The following is a 14,364-nucleotide window of genomic DNA, read 5'->3' as shown; positions in this document are numbered from 1 at the left end:
AACCAACATGTACTGTATCAACTAATGTCTGTGATATTTTAATTTCAGAACAGCAATTTAGCAAATAATCTTTTGCTTGTTTTCTGAATACAACACAAAAATTTGTTACCATGATAATTATTTTATTTATTTTTTAATATCAGTTCTACAACTAGTCCTACCTTCGACTACCACACTCTCTCGCAACTTAACTGAGAAGCATTCACCATGGAGTCTTCATGACATCTACAACTATTTAATGAGGAGCATTTACGAAGTACTTTTTTTTTTTTACTTATTCTTATGTCCATACCTCGAGAAGTAATAAGCCGATTATGATTTTCTTTATAGCAAATTAAAGAAATACTAAAATTTATGTCCTGTAACAAGTTCCCATAAACCTGTAATTTGGCAAGAAACACAAATTTTGATTTCGGAAAATATATGAAGTCTTTCGTACATTTTTAATTATCGCTAGTATGAAACAAAGTTACTGGGCATAATTTTTAGCTTTAAACTAAAACTTTCATTTGACGCAAACAAAAATAAAAATTGGTTTATTGTTTCTCAAGATAATACGTGTTAAGTAGTTTGAAGAGGCGGCCATATTGATGACGTCATAACACGCTTTCTAACGGAGGAAAGGAGTAATATGTTAATTATTCATTAGGGACACGAGAATAATCGAATGTCGCAAATGGCATGTTTTTACCATCAACTTGCATCCAAATTTAAGGTGGATCACCACCCGGAAGTCAGTATATATTTTAGCTCATTGCCTTAATTATTGCACAGTGAAATGTTACATATTATAAATATTGTACAGCCACTTACAAAAGTATCTCCCCCTAAGTGTTCTAATTCCATTACTTGGGGTCAAGGTCATTTGCAGTTGCGAGAACGCCTAGACAGATGCAACCCAACTTACACGTAACTTTTCACGACACTGACAGCAGTTGGTAGCACTGAGTTAAGTCTTTATGCAAGTAAAATTGTGAGTAGATGATGCACGAAACATTTCTCCATTCTGAGATCAATCTCTCTGGTTCAGAGCGTGTTGTCCAATGAACATCATATGTAATCTCAATATTGCTGTGTATGTAATGTATTATTTCATTATATACTGTATATTCAAAGAAATAAATACACTGATCACACATGAATCAGAAAATGCTTGAAAGTAGACGAAAATATCAAATCTAGCACAACTGCTGGAAATAAGTTTATAAATTACCGTCTTCATTGACAGACCTTCTCCAATTCTCCTTATTCCAACATCTTTTTCTTTCTAGGGAAGACAAGATCTTGCTTGTCACACTGAGTATGCATTGAAATTGAAATTGAAACAGAAATACTTGAAAAAGTTTCAGCCTGGCCGGGATTCTAACCCGGAACTACCGAATAGAAGCTCAATGCGTAACTTGTGGGGGCAGGGGCAACTGCCCCCTAGAGAAACTCCCCGCCGTTCGAGGGAGCTCATTCTGAGACATAATTTTCTTACTCCATATACGATACGAACATGAAATTAGAAATGAAGCATCAAATAGGGTCACTACATTACATAAACAAAACAGCACACGAAAGGTAATTAGAACCAAAATGAGTCGTAGACCAATTTCAGTAAAAAAATGTCTACTATTAGGGGCTCTAGAAATAATATTTATTCGTATGGCTTTGAGATTTGTCAATATTGTCCCTTTAATTAATTTGTCATATGGAATGTGCCCAGGGGCGTAACTAACGGCCCTGCAGATCTTGCTGTACGGGAGGGTCCACAAAGAGTAGGACAAAGATGGAAAGAAGGGGTTTATTTTCGAATTTTTCGGGAGAGTCCATGCGATCTTAGTTTTAGGGGCCCCGAATATTAATAACTTTCTAGGGGATCCAAATATAATGCTTGCCCCCAGAAAAAATCAAGGTTCGGATTCAAAAATGTATTTTTCCCAGTAGTTAGCTCTAAAAACTCACAGGCTATGTGTCTCGAAAGCCAAGTAGTAGTATAAGTCTTATTGCTATTATTACAATTACAAATATGATTATCCAAAAGTGCCTGAAGTTCTTTTTTCACTTAGATATACTCATCTCAGGTAAGTAAACAGAAACAAATGAAAAAGGAAGGGAAAAGAAGGCCTTGAAGGTAAAACGTAGACAAATTCACCAGTGTTCAGAAGATACAATCTGCAATGCAGTGAGCAGAGTGGGTCGGGGAGTTACAAGGAGTCGGTGGGTCGCAGTAGGTCATGGTAGGTGGTGGGTAGCAGTGGGTCACGGTGGGTGGTGGGTTGTAGTGGGTCACGTTGGGTGGTGGGTGGCAGTGGGTCACATGCTCTTGACCCACGACCCACTGACCCATTCAGAAAACTTGACCCACCGACCCACTGGCTCATTCCATCTGTTGAAGACATTAACCACAGCAGCTGAAAGAAAAATCACGTCGTACTGTTTCCGAGATGTCATTCCCAACCGTCTGACCATCACAATTTGGCCCCTATTAAACTCCAATATATAATCGAGATCCTCCATTCTACGGACAAGCATCTTGCAGAGTGATCGAATGATATCCCTGTCACCGCCTGGCGAGAAATTCTGCTGTGCTCTGTTACTCTTATGCCAGGCAATGACTTCTTTCAAAAAATAGCCAGCACTTGGACCTATCTCCGTAGTCCATAGTACTTGTATCTATCTCCAGAGTCCATAGTACTTGTACCTATCTCAAGCTATTTTTTGACCATTCACTTTAATAGAAGGGCATATCCTAAGTGGGCAGAGGAGGTTAAAATTTATTGCAGAAATGGAATATCTTATGGGTTTTTATAATTATACTTTCATTGAAATGTGTAAGTGATGAAAAGAAGGTTCAAGTGCAAAGTATACACGAAAGATATCCGGAGTTTCATTTACTTGTAATACACCCCAGATTTGAAAAATTGGATAATAGAACTAACGCGATGAACGGATGCACCTAATTTTCTTGCATCTAGTAGATTTCGATATGTGTAGCTTTGGTGGCCCTGAATGCTGTATGCCTAACCGATATTTTATCTTCTGCCATGTTCGTGCTAGCATATCTGGTCTAGTAATGAGTCATTTATGAAAGAAGTGACTCTTTTGAACGGCACATTCATTTGAACTAGTAACGAACTAGTTCGTTCAGTTTGAACTTCTCGCACATAGTAACTGCCACAACTCCAGCAACAAAGACAGTTTTTTACCTCTGGTGCATGGGGTTCTTGGCTCAATCTCAACTCGCGCCCGGTGAGCTTTGTAGGTAAACACCATGTGCGTGGGTTTTCTCGGGGTTCTCCCGTTTTCTCCCACTTTTTTCATTAAACAATTTCATTCATTTCTCATTATCATCGTCTCCTTCAGCCTGGCCGGCATAACCGTGGGACATAAAGATTTCATTTCATTTTATTTTAAAGAGAGTTATTTGCTCGTACGCCAACTGTGGCACATCTCACAGCACATGACATGACTCCAGCACCGAATTGGCTAAAAAGAATGCAAACAGGGTTCATGTACTCGTTTATTCGGACATGTCAACTTATTAAAAAGTGAACTTAGTGCCGTGGTAGATTTTCTCCTACAGAACATTCTCGAGTTTTCTATCAAATCCAGAAAAAATGGAAGTTGAAATAAATAGTTCCATCTTAATTCTTGTATGTATCTATTGACCATAAAGGAAGTGTGTTATAATCGATAGCAGTCGTCTGCTAATATTGCACAAGAACGAGCTATAATTTGATCAACACTGTCGGTGGGGATGCGTATAAAGGAAATTGATACGTGGTGGTAACAATAAATGTGCATTTGTACGACATTGTTTCCAACAAATTATATTTAGCTCTCCTTCTCCAAGTGACTAAAGTAGTTCCAGACTTCACTATTTCTTTTTCTAGGACTGGTAGACATAACTAATGATACAGAACTAATTAAACACAGTTTATATACGAAGCACAATATAGTGTACAACTACAAAATATTATAAGTAGTAAAATTCTACTTATGCAAGTAACTTCTAACACTTCATCGATTTAAGCAAACTGAGTTATTTTATTTTATTTTTTTAGCAGATGTCAAAACAGGAAAACACGCGTGTCATCATTTTAATAGTACAATGATTGAAATTAAAAGTATTTGTACCAGGGTCCTCCGCAGGGTACCAGAAGAGGTCTTCCTCAAAATTTTCAAATGGAAATGGGGGTCAAACAGCATATCGTTTGAAAACTGATATTATATGAAAGGAGATGTAACAAGTCTGGATGCTCTACTATAACACCTGCAAATATCTTGTTTTTTAAGTTCTTCTATTTGTAGTCGGTTTTTAGTTTGTTTTCACTTTAATTATTGTACTCAACTAAAAGAAAGGAAATGCCCCTATTGTGAGATTCTGCTCTTTGAGCACCGTAATGCTTAAATAAAAATTAATAAAATAAAAGCAAATTAAGAAATAAAGAAAAGAAAAGAAATAACATTTAATACTTTTAAGTATGAAAGTGACTAGTTAACTTATAATGTGCAATAATGGTACATTGGGTACATTTCGTGGGTAACTAGATCCTTCTTTTAATCTTTAAGTTTTAACATCATAACTCTATCATCAACAAATTCTACTTTCACTACCTTCTCTTTTAAACGATTACCAAGATTATTCCTACACTATTATTACCTTCACCATTTCATTACACGAGTAAAAGATTCTATATCCTTCGCTGTTCAACACCCCATTACCTTTCTATCTAACTTCACAAATTCCTACCAAATCTAGATTTTTTTCATTTCCTCTTTAATATTTTCTAATTTTCCTTTCTGTAACATGGTACTTACGTATTCTGAACTTTTTACTCTTGCATGTCTTTTTTCCTTATCTATCTTCCCCACATTATTACTTTTCCGTCTGGTAGTCCTACCCATGCCAACCCATTCCCGGGGACCCGAATCGGGGTATATTTGACCTCTGGAACTACATTTATACCTGCGAAAGACCATTGTACGAGTGGTGGTTTCCAGTTGCCTTCCACCCTGCAGTATCCCAGCTGTTAAAGTCACCCTGACCGCGCATGGAGCTAATGTCCAAGTTGGCGTACCAATCACTATGATCTCCGCCAACTTGACTATTGGAATAACTATTGCCTTCTCCCAAGACACTCTTCGTCTGGCTATTCCCTTTAAACCAATTCGGCAAAGGTAACCCTTCTAGTAGTGAATTACGACCGACACAGCACTAATTTTCACTGTAGCATGTAATCCTCCTCACCCGACACATAAGTGTCTTCATAAAGTGTGGTGTTTATCGTGGAGGAAGTCCACAGTGTAGATTTAAGTACCCGACAAAGATCCATTAATTTTGTCAAAAACCGGTTCCAATAAAACTTATAGGCTACCAAAATTTTGTGTAGTTTTGTGAACCACATCTCGAGTTTTGTGCATCTTAAATAGCTGATTTTTTTTTTTCAAATTAAAAACTTTCAACTGTACGCCACGCGTTAGTTTGTCGAAAATCTAGGTAATTCTTTTTTAAATGGAAAAAATGCCGCTATTTGTTTTCAGGGTATTCATTATTTCAGCAGCTAGTCGGAGCATTGACATCTATTGAACTATGTACTGTACTATTTGTTAATACGTATAATAATAATAATAATAATAATAATAATAATAATAATAATAATAATAATAATAATAATAATATTAATATTATTAATAATAATAATAATAATAATAATAATAATAATAATAATAATAATAATAATAATACAGACCATAACCAAAAGTTATTGTTTTTCGTATTCTATTAAAACCCTATAGTTCTACGTCTAAATCTGAAGACCTGGCAATGCTTAGACTAGAGACCACTATTTGTTATACAAATAAAATTTTTGTTCTTGATGGTCTAACAACAGACTTGCGATCAAGAAGCAGACAACTATGCCATCTGTTAGAGAGTATGGGAACTCAATGAACAAGATCATTTCTTTTTCATAGCAACAACGGTGCCATGAATGATAGAGAACTGCTCAGTGAATGATAGAAAATAAAATTGTTATGAAAAGTATAGGGTTAAGCGGAGTAATTGTGAAACAGAAAAAAGTGGAGCTATTCTGAAACATTCCTGTTTTTACAGAACATTGTTACTTTGAAGTCTCAAAAGAAAGAAAAAAATTTACAAGGGAGTAAATTTATTGCTATATTTATGGCATATATATATATATATATATATATATATATATATATATATATATATATATATATATATATATATATATATATATATATATATATATATATATCTCAAATACCTGAAAAATGACAGTTTTTGTGAAAAAATATAACATGAAAGCATTAATTTTTCAACGAAAAACTTATTTTTTCTTGCAAATCCGTTGTTATATCTTGTATATCAAAGCATCATTAACTAACTAAGTATATATTCTTGTAGAGGATGTTATGGTCTTTTCAGACCATGTAAGCAATGTGTGAAATGATGCATGATGGAGGGGCAACATGGGTCAAAAGTCAAGGGGTTATTATAAAACACATGTGGGTCTGTTAGGAAACACTATGTGGGGCTATTATGAAACGTGATAAAATTAAATATATGAAGGACTGGATGCTAACTATAATGTTTCAGTGCCACTATGTTGTGCAGCATCCAAGAATAAACAATGGAAGGCTGGTGACTCTTCGAGCAGCAAAGAATAATGTCTTGCTGAAGCTTCCTGAAGAATGCTGGCTTGTCTGACAGCATCTTCTAATGATGATAATTTGGATGACCTTCAACCTTCGTCGAAATAGAGGACCCTGAAACAGAGTACATTATACCAGAAGATTTTGCTCTTGCAAATTTTAAAGGTCGCTGAAATAGTCCTACTTCATGATGAATTTGAACTGGCCTTAAATCAGGTGTGAACAAAACAAAATTTAAACCTGTCTAAATTAACATTTCGTTCATTAAAGAGTCGATCATTGGCATTTTGCCTACTCTCGCAATGGTAATGTCTGGTGATCTGTATAAGTACAGTTTTGAAAAGATTGTTGATGTGTTTGAAGTGTAAAAGCTGGAACTGTTTGTAGGTACTCCAGTGAGAACGTGATAATCTTGGAACTTTTTATTGTTATGAAATAGAAGTGTGTGTGTGTGTTTACTTTTATTGTTTAGTACAAGCTGTGAAAGGTTCATCTTCTATCTTAGCTTTCCGCTATAAATGAAATCATGTTCAATCACAAAAATGGCATGATTGATATTATAATTGATATCTTCTGCATGATATGCAGATTTCATGAAAAGAAAGGAATTTCTGGTGAAGGCAGAACATGAAAGCATTTTTTTTTAACTCCAAGTATGCTTTCCATCATCATTTGCGAAGTTATTACTGATTAAGTAAGTACCCAAAAAAGAGAGTTATTATTCATTTAATTTTTGATAGGAGACCCGGGTTCGATTCCCGGCGGGAGCTCATGTGGTTCGGATTCCAGGTTAATCAGTAGGTCCACGTCTCATATAGCCTCGCTGCTGAAAGGGACGCTAAACTAAAATCAACTCAACTCAATTTTTGATAGGAATTAATGAGTAACTATCAGAGATAATTACACCAAATGTTATCATATGAAAATTACACTCAAAGGATTTTATTATAGTCCTCAGTATTCATATTATTGTAGCTCTTTCAATCCTGCAAGTTATGTGGGTGTTTCATAATAACCCCAAATGCAGGGATTATTTTGAAACATATGTTTTCATTTTTTCCAGGGAAACTAAATGTGATAACGAAAAACACTTGAATTATTTTCAAAGATGTTTGTGTAACGTATCTAACGGTATTTTTCATGTTTCTAATCAAAGCAGTTTTGCTGTATACCCAAAAGTATGTTTTTTTTTTCTTTTCAGACATACCTCACTTGACTCTACTTTTTATTATTTCAAAACGGTACTTACTTAAAAGATACGCCTCGTATATGATCACAATTCGCAAAACTTTCCTTTGCGTGCTAAATAATACGTTCAAGGTATTGCTTTACATGTGTATCAAATATGTCTATTGTAGTTGAACAGTATTATACACAAAGTGCAGCAGGTGATCTATTCAATACAGCTAGTGTTGGAAAATTTCATGAAAAGTTCAAACTTGAAAAGTTCGCGCGAAAGTTCGGCTCATTTTTTTTAAAATTCTCCATTAACAAAATCCCTGTAAAATTACAAACATTTTGGTATATAACATGGCTATATTAAAAATCGAAGTAAATTTATTTCAGTTTTTTCTCTTTCTAATAGTACATAATTTTCACATTTTTTCAAAAGACGTTACGGAGCGTTACAATCATGTATTTTAAATTCCAAGCCTATATCATAAAACAGTATGTTTTCGGCAGAAACCTTCAATTTTACATGATGCTGACAACCGAAAACTTAAATTTGACTTGCACAAACAAGTTTATATCATAAAAGATCAAGCAAAAACATTACAGGAAAAACTTAGCAAATTTAGCGTTTTATGAAGTAAACTGCTAAGTTTGCATCAGAAAAGTTGAATTTTACATACTAAAACACAAAACTTAAAATTTCCATTATAAAATACATAGTTTACAAAATAAACCTTGAATTTTACATCATGAAACCCAAAGTTGACATGCACAAAACAAAGTTTGCATAATAAATATAAAACACAAACTTCACAACAAAACCTTTAAGTTTAAATCATAAAACACAAAGTTGACAGCAGACAACTTGAGCACAAAAAGCTTATATCATAACATATAAACATAAACCTTACTGTAAAATAAACTTGAAGTTTACATCACGAAACAATGTTTTCACCAGAGATCTTGAATTTTATATCATAAAATACAAAGTTGCAGCAGAAAACATATAGTTTGCATCACAAACCACTAAGTTTGCAGCATAAACCTTGCATCATAAGTTCAGATACACAAAACAAAATTTGCATCATAAAACAGCTTGCAACACACTTGAATTTCATATCATAATACACTAAGTTTGCATCATATAACACAAAGTTAACAACATAAAATTTGAATATAATCATTAAACAGCCTTTTATCCATAATTTATATATTTTAATTTACTCCCAAGGCTTCATTAGCTACAACCAAAATAAAATAAGTTGCGTTACGTTTCAGAAGCCTATCGCTTCATCAAACAATCTTATACAAAATGTAAAATGTTTAAAAACTTTACTCTTCTTTGTACAAAAGCAACAGTAAAAATTAACGTTTTCAAAACAATAATACATGACAATTTGACCGAAAAATCAGATAAATAATTATAACAATATTTCATTGTACTGTTTTTCTTCTTGTTCTTTCTTTTCCTAATATTCTTTCCCATTCCACATTTCCCATCAATCCACAGTTCCAATTCATCACTCTATCACCTTCTTCTTTAATCCTTCTTGCTTCTTTCCAATTCCTTATAAGCTCTCTACTTTCTTGTTCAAGAATAATAGCTCCTTCCCAATCAATTTCATGTCCTGTTTCACATATTTGAAGTGAACGAGTACATAGATAATGTAAGATTAAAAAGAGACAAGAATGCAATTTTTAAACATGTGTTAGAAACAGGACATGAAATTGATTGGGAAGGAGCTATTATTCTTGAACAAGAAAGTAGAGAGCTTATAAGGAAATGGAAAGAAGCAAGAAGGATTAAAGAAGGTGATAAGAGTGATGAACTGAAACAGTGGATTGACAATAAATGTGGAATGGGAAAGAATAAAAATACAGGTTCTGGTGTAGCATACATAATGTTTATTAAAGGGTTTCCTTCAATGTCGGTCCTCCCATCTGACATGAGTGTCTCACAATCGGCTTGTTTGATTTTCTCGCTTACAACTTCTTGAACGCGCTGATACTTGGAGTTAAGAAGTGGTGTTGATAAGAGATATCTTGTAAGCACTTGAAAGGAAGGACGTAGAGCTTTCAAATAATAATAATAATAATAATAATAAATCCGATAAATATCTTCAGCTATGCTCAGTGGTGAATTTGGCGCATAAACGGCACGAGTAAAAAGGTGGTTCAGCTTGTCTTGCTTCTCTCCAGACATATTATCACAAAACGATGAAACAGTAAGTTGCCTATATAGATTGCGACGTTATGGTACTGGTACTTGACTTTAACTGTTACTGTCCTCAAAAGAACTGGTAGGGGTTGTTGATGTGGGGATTACCACTTTAGAAGACACTGATTCTGGGCTGACCTGTCTGAAATAAAATTGGATACTTTGATGAGTTGAAGCAATACTAACAGATAGTTCCGGGTCTGGAGGTGCTTGGTATTTATGCAGTATTGCCAAAAAGTTGTTTCTGAGCTAAGTTTGGGCTGGCTGTTTTTCCTACTTGTTCTTTCAGGTGCACTGATGCTATTCTGCATTCTGTTAAGTGGTCCTTCAAGCGAGTTGCATTGCAGGAGTAAACTTTATTGCAATATTTACAGAAAGCAACATCCCTGAAGTCCTTCTTCACTTTTGTAAAATGACGCCAGACATCATGCTTCTTATTTGGCATCTTGGTTACTTGGTGTTGACAGTCTGTGAGGAAAGATTTTCATAATATTACTTATTACATAAATAAATTATTTGCCGATTCTTAATACTACTGTCGTTGCCATTACAATGTCATCATAGTTCCTCTGTAAAATATTTTAAGACAGTCCCATATCATGAAATTTTGAAAAATGTAATCTTTATCAGTGTCAAAAATTAATTTTGATATGAATCATCTCTTATATGCATTTTTGCATAGAGATTAGCAGGCATGATTTTAAATAAATTCACATTTATTATATTATTATTATTAACAACGATAATAATAATAATAATAATAATAATAATAATAATAATAATAATAATAATAATAATAATAATAATAATAATAATAATAATGAGAAATTTAAGAATTTCGGTACAAAATATTAAGCATACACAATCGGACAGTCGCTCAAATTTTATAACTGACAGATGTTGGAACGCACAATGTCTCCTCCACCGACTAGAAAAGATTTCGTGAGAGACTAGCGGAAAGACACTTAGAAATAGAAATTTTGACTAGATGAATAAGTTCCGAAAACTATTCTGTTCAGGTTTTCTATTGAAAATACCTACTTTTACAAAAATAGTGGAGTGCGTTGTTTTTCTTTTTATCAGACAGAAAACTGAAAGAAAGAAACAAATCAATTGGAAAATAAAGAATTTCCCTTCCGCTTTCAGAGAACATATTACGGTTTCTCCGATGACAAAAAAGAAGATTATTAGTAATATAGCGCCAATAGACAAAAATGAAACAAACACATATCGCGTCTGATGTCGGTAGCCAGTGCGAAATGTAATAAATTTGACCCATACAGTAGACATCTTTAACTCAATATCAACTGCCAGTCAAAAATCTGAGCGACCATGCTATCCATGTGGGGGCAATTACATGTATACCCATGGAACATTTAAAACAAGGGAAGGTACTTGTATGCTTTCGGTGGGTTGGAAGGGATTACCTTGAACAAGGCCACGGCAGATTTCTTCCTAAAACCTTGTATCTCCCGTGTCCAGTACTATACCAAAGTACCTTAAAGAATATTTTAAATTCAACTTTGAAGTTAACTAAAAATAATGAAGCCGAACCGGCGGTATAGCGAACCAATTCTTTGTATCGCCGTAAAAAAAAATCGGGGTTTGAAGCTCGCAATGGACATGGACGTTTGTGTTTGTCTATATCATAAAAAAAATGCGTCTTCATCAGAAATCTGTAAATCAGTGAAATTTAAGTTTTATTAAACGTGGTTCAGTGGTAGTACGTTGGCTTCGCAATAGGAAGATCCCGGGTTCAAACCACGGTGGTTACCAATTTATCATCCTGAGTGAGGTTTTTCATTGTTTGCCTCTGTTACACCAACTTTTCTAGATGTTGTGAGTTTGCAACTAAAATAATAACAAATAATAACAAATATTTAACTTACCTTAATAACTGGACTGGAGCACAAAAATATACGCGTAATTCACTCAACACACACTCTGGACACGATGCAGTGACTGCACATTGCACAATCCATGTAAGAGAAAGAGGATGATGTCACCGTTGCGGCGTTGACACTAGGGGTGTTCGGAATTCGATTTCGTATTCCGGAATTCGGAATTCATCTATTTAATAATTCCGGAACGTCTTGAAACTGTGTTCCGATTCCGGAATTGGAATTTCCGTTCCGAAAAATTCGGGAATTAGGAACAGCCCTAGTTGACACGTCTAGCACACCCAAAAGTAGCAAAGGGAATTCCCCGTAACATACGGAGCCACTCTGCCGAGTTTAAAGTCCAAAAAATTTTATTTAGCTGCAGCCTGCAGACATGTGTCGTCGCGTCACTATACGGAAAACAGCGAGCGAAACGCAGTCATTTACATTTTTTTCTTACGCATTACCAATACAAAATTAATCATTTTATTTAATATTTTTTTCTTTGTGGAAAGCACTGATTCAGTTACAATAATGTGTTTTACGTGTTTATCCATATCATGTAGAATATCAATGTGTGTCAGTCCATCTTGTATAATTATGATGCAAATAACTATACTGTATAACACATAGCTAGCTCACAGTCATCACACAATGTTCAGACTAAGTTATAAAAATGAATGTCGCTAATTAGTAAATAAAAAAACGAAAGTTCGGAAAAAGTTGCTTATGAAAAGTTCGGAAACGAACTTTCGGAAACGAAAGTTCGCCTGAAAAGTTCGCTCATTTACATCTCTAAATACAGCTATATGCTGTGATGGTTCGTGAAACGTTAGTAATCAAGGCGATTTCATGTTCTGAAAATAACAGGAGATTTCTGACGGTATTATTGATGAATCTATCACATTGTATTAATATATGTTTATTTAGAAGAAAGGAGAAAAATACATAAAATATTAGCTCTTTTTGTTTCTAGAGAATGCAATAAGTAATTGGTACAAGTACAACATGTTTAACATATCGAGATGTATTATTAAATAATACATAAATGTGGATTGAATCGACTCTAGCTGGTTTGTTGGAGTTTAGCACCTCTTTCCGGAACCGAGGATATATAAGACTTGGACCTACAGTTTAAGGTGAAACTCGAAGTAACGTAATGTATACAAAGGCTCCCCCACAAGCAATTGAACACGGGGCCCTGTGAACCAAAAGTGCGTGCGCGCTAGCACTAAACTATCGGGAAGAGCGACACTCTTTGGTGTACAAAATTCTGTGCACTAGAATTACAAATTATTTAGATATACTGCATGTAGATCTTGAATATTGAGCAACGGACAGGTATATTAAACATAAAAGTATTATGGAAGGAATATTTTTCTTCACTAAAGGAAAAACTGATATTTCTTTTATAGCTATACAAATGAAATACACGATGTTACTCTGTTGACACTTGAGTTGAATACAGGAGAGCGTCGCGCTGTTGGATGAATTTGTGAGCTGCAACAGCTGCGAGGAACATGTATTACTGTAGGTTAAGAAATTTTACGAGGTTAAAAACTCATCTTCGTCCGCTGTTACTTGAGTAATGAACCATTTTTTCCCGCTCACTTGTTTCTTTACGCCATCCACACACGCAGTTAGTTGGCCCTCTGCTTCCTTCCTTTCAGCGCAAACAAAGTTACAATATGCTATTGCAGTGACGCAAACAAGATTTAGTTTGCGAGTAATAAAAGTGAATGGAATGCCCTTCTGGTGCACCTTCATTTTGTATTGTTTGTCAAGCAAGACAAACTTTGTTCTCATTTTTTTAAAGTCTAGAATAATGACAGAAACTTTTTTTTTTTTTTATTTAAATACCAGTGACATGAATCAAAGTTTTCAGTGTTATGAAGTATTCTTTTGTGTTTTATAATTGCAATTTGTAGATTTCAATTTTATTGGTAATTACTCCAGATTGAAAAATATAATTGAATGTGTGTGATACATTTTTTTGTTTGAAAAATGTCAGGTGAAGAGATCTCCACCCTTACTCATTTTGCCTTCACTCTGGCCCTAATTTTGTTACCTGTACTCTGGTCCTGATAATAATGCGACTGAAGTCTAATGCAGAGAAAATGCTAAAGTCAATGCAGAGAAAACTAAATACATGGAAATATTACTGCAAATTATGGATGCATCAAAGTATCAAACAATATTTTCAACAAAGTGGATATTTTCAAATATCTACTCGCTTTTTCACGAAGCTTTGCAACCCTTGTAAACAACGCAGACGGCAGTGTGTAAATGTTGCCAACTAACAGACTAAAAAGTTTATAGAAAACCTCGAGCTAACAAATTAAGAAACAAACCGAAGAGCGGGAGATTGAAAATTAAATGGCATGGACTTCTGATATATTACCAAGATGCATTTTCTTTCTCCTGAATCTT

Source organism: Thermobia domestica, chromosome 1 (assembly GCF_964235325.1).
Source record: "Thermobia domestica chromosome 1, izTheDome1.hap1.1, whole genome shotgun sequence".
Lineage (NCBI taxonomy): Eukaryota > Metazoa > Arthropoda > Insecta > Zygentoma > Lepismatidae > Thermobia > Thermobia domestica.
The sequence above is the reverse complement of the archived record's forward strand: the minus strand, read 5'-3'. Positions refer to the sequence as shown.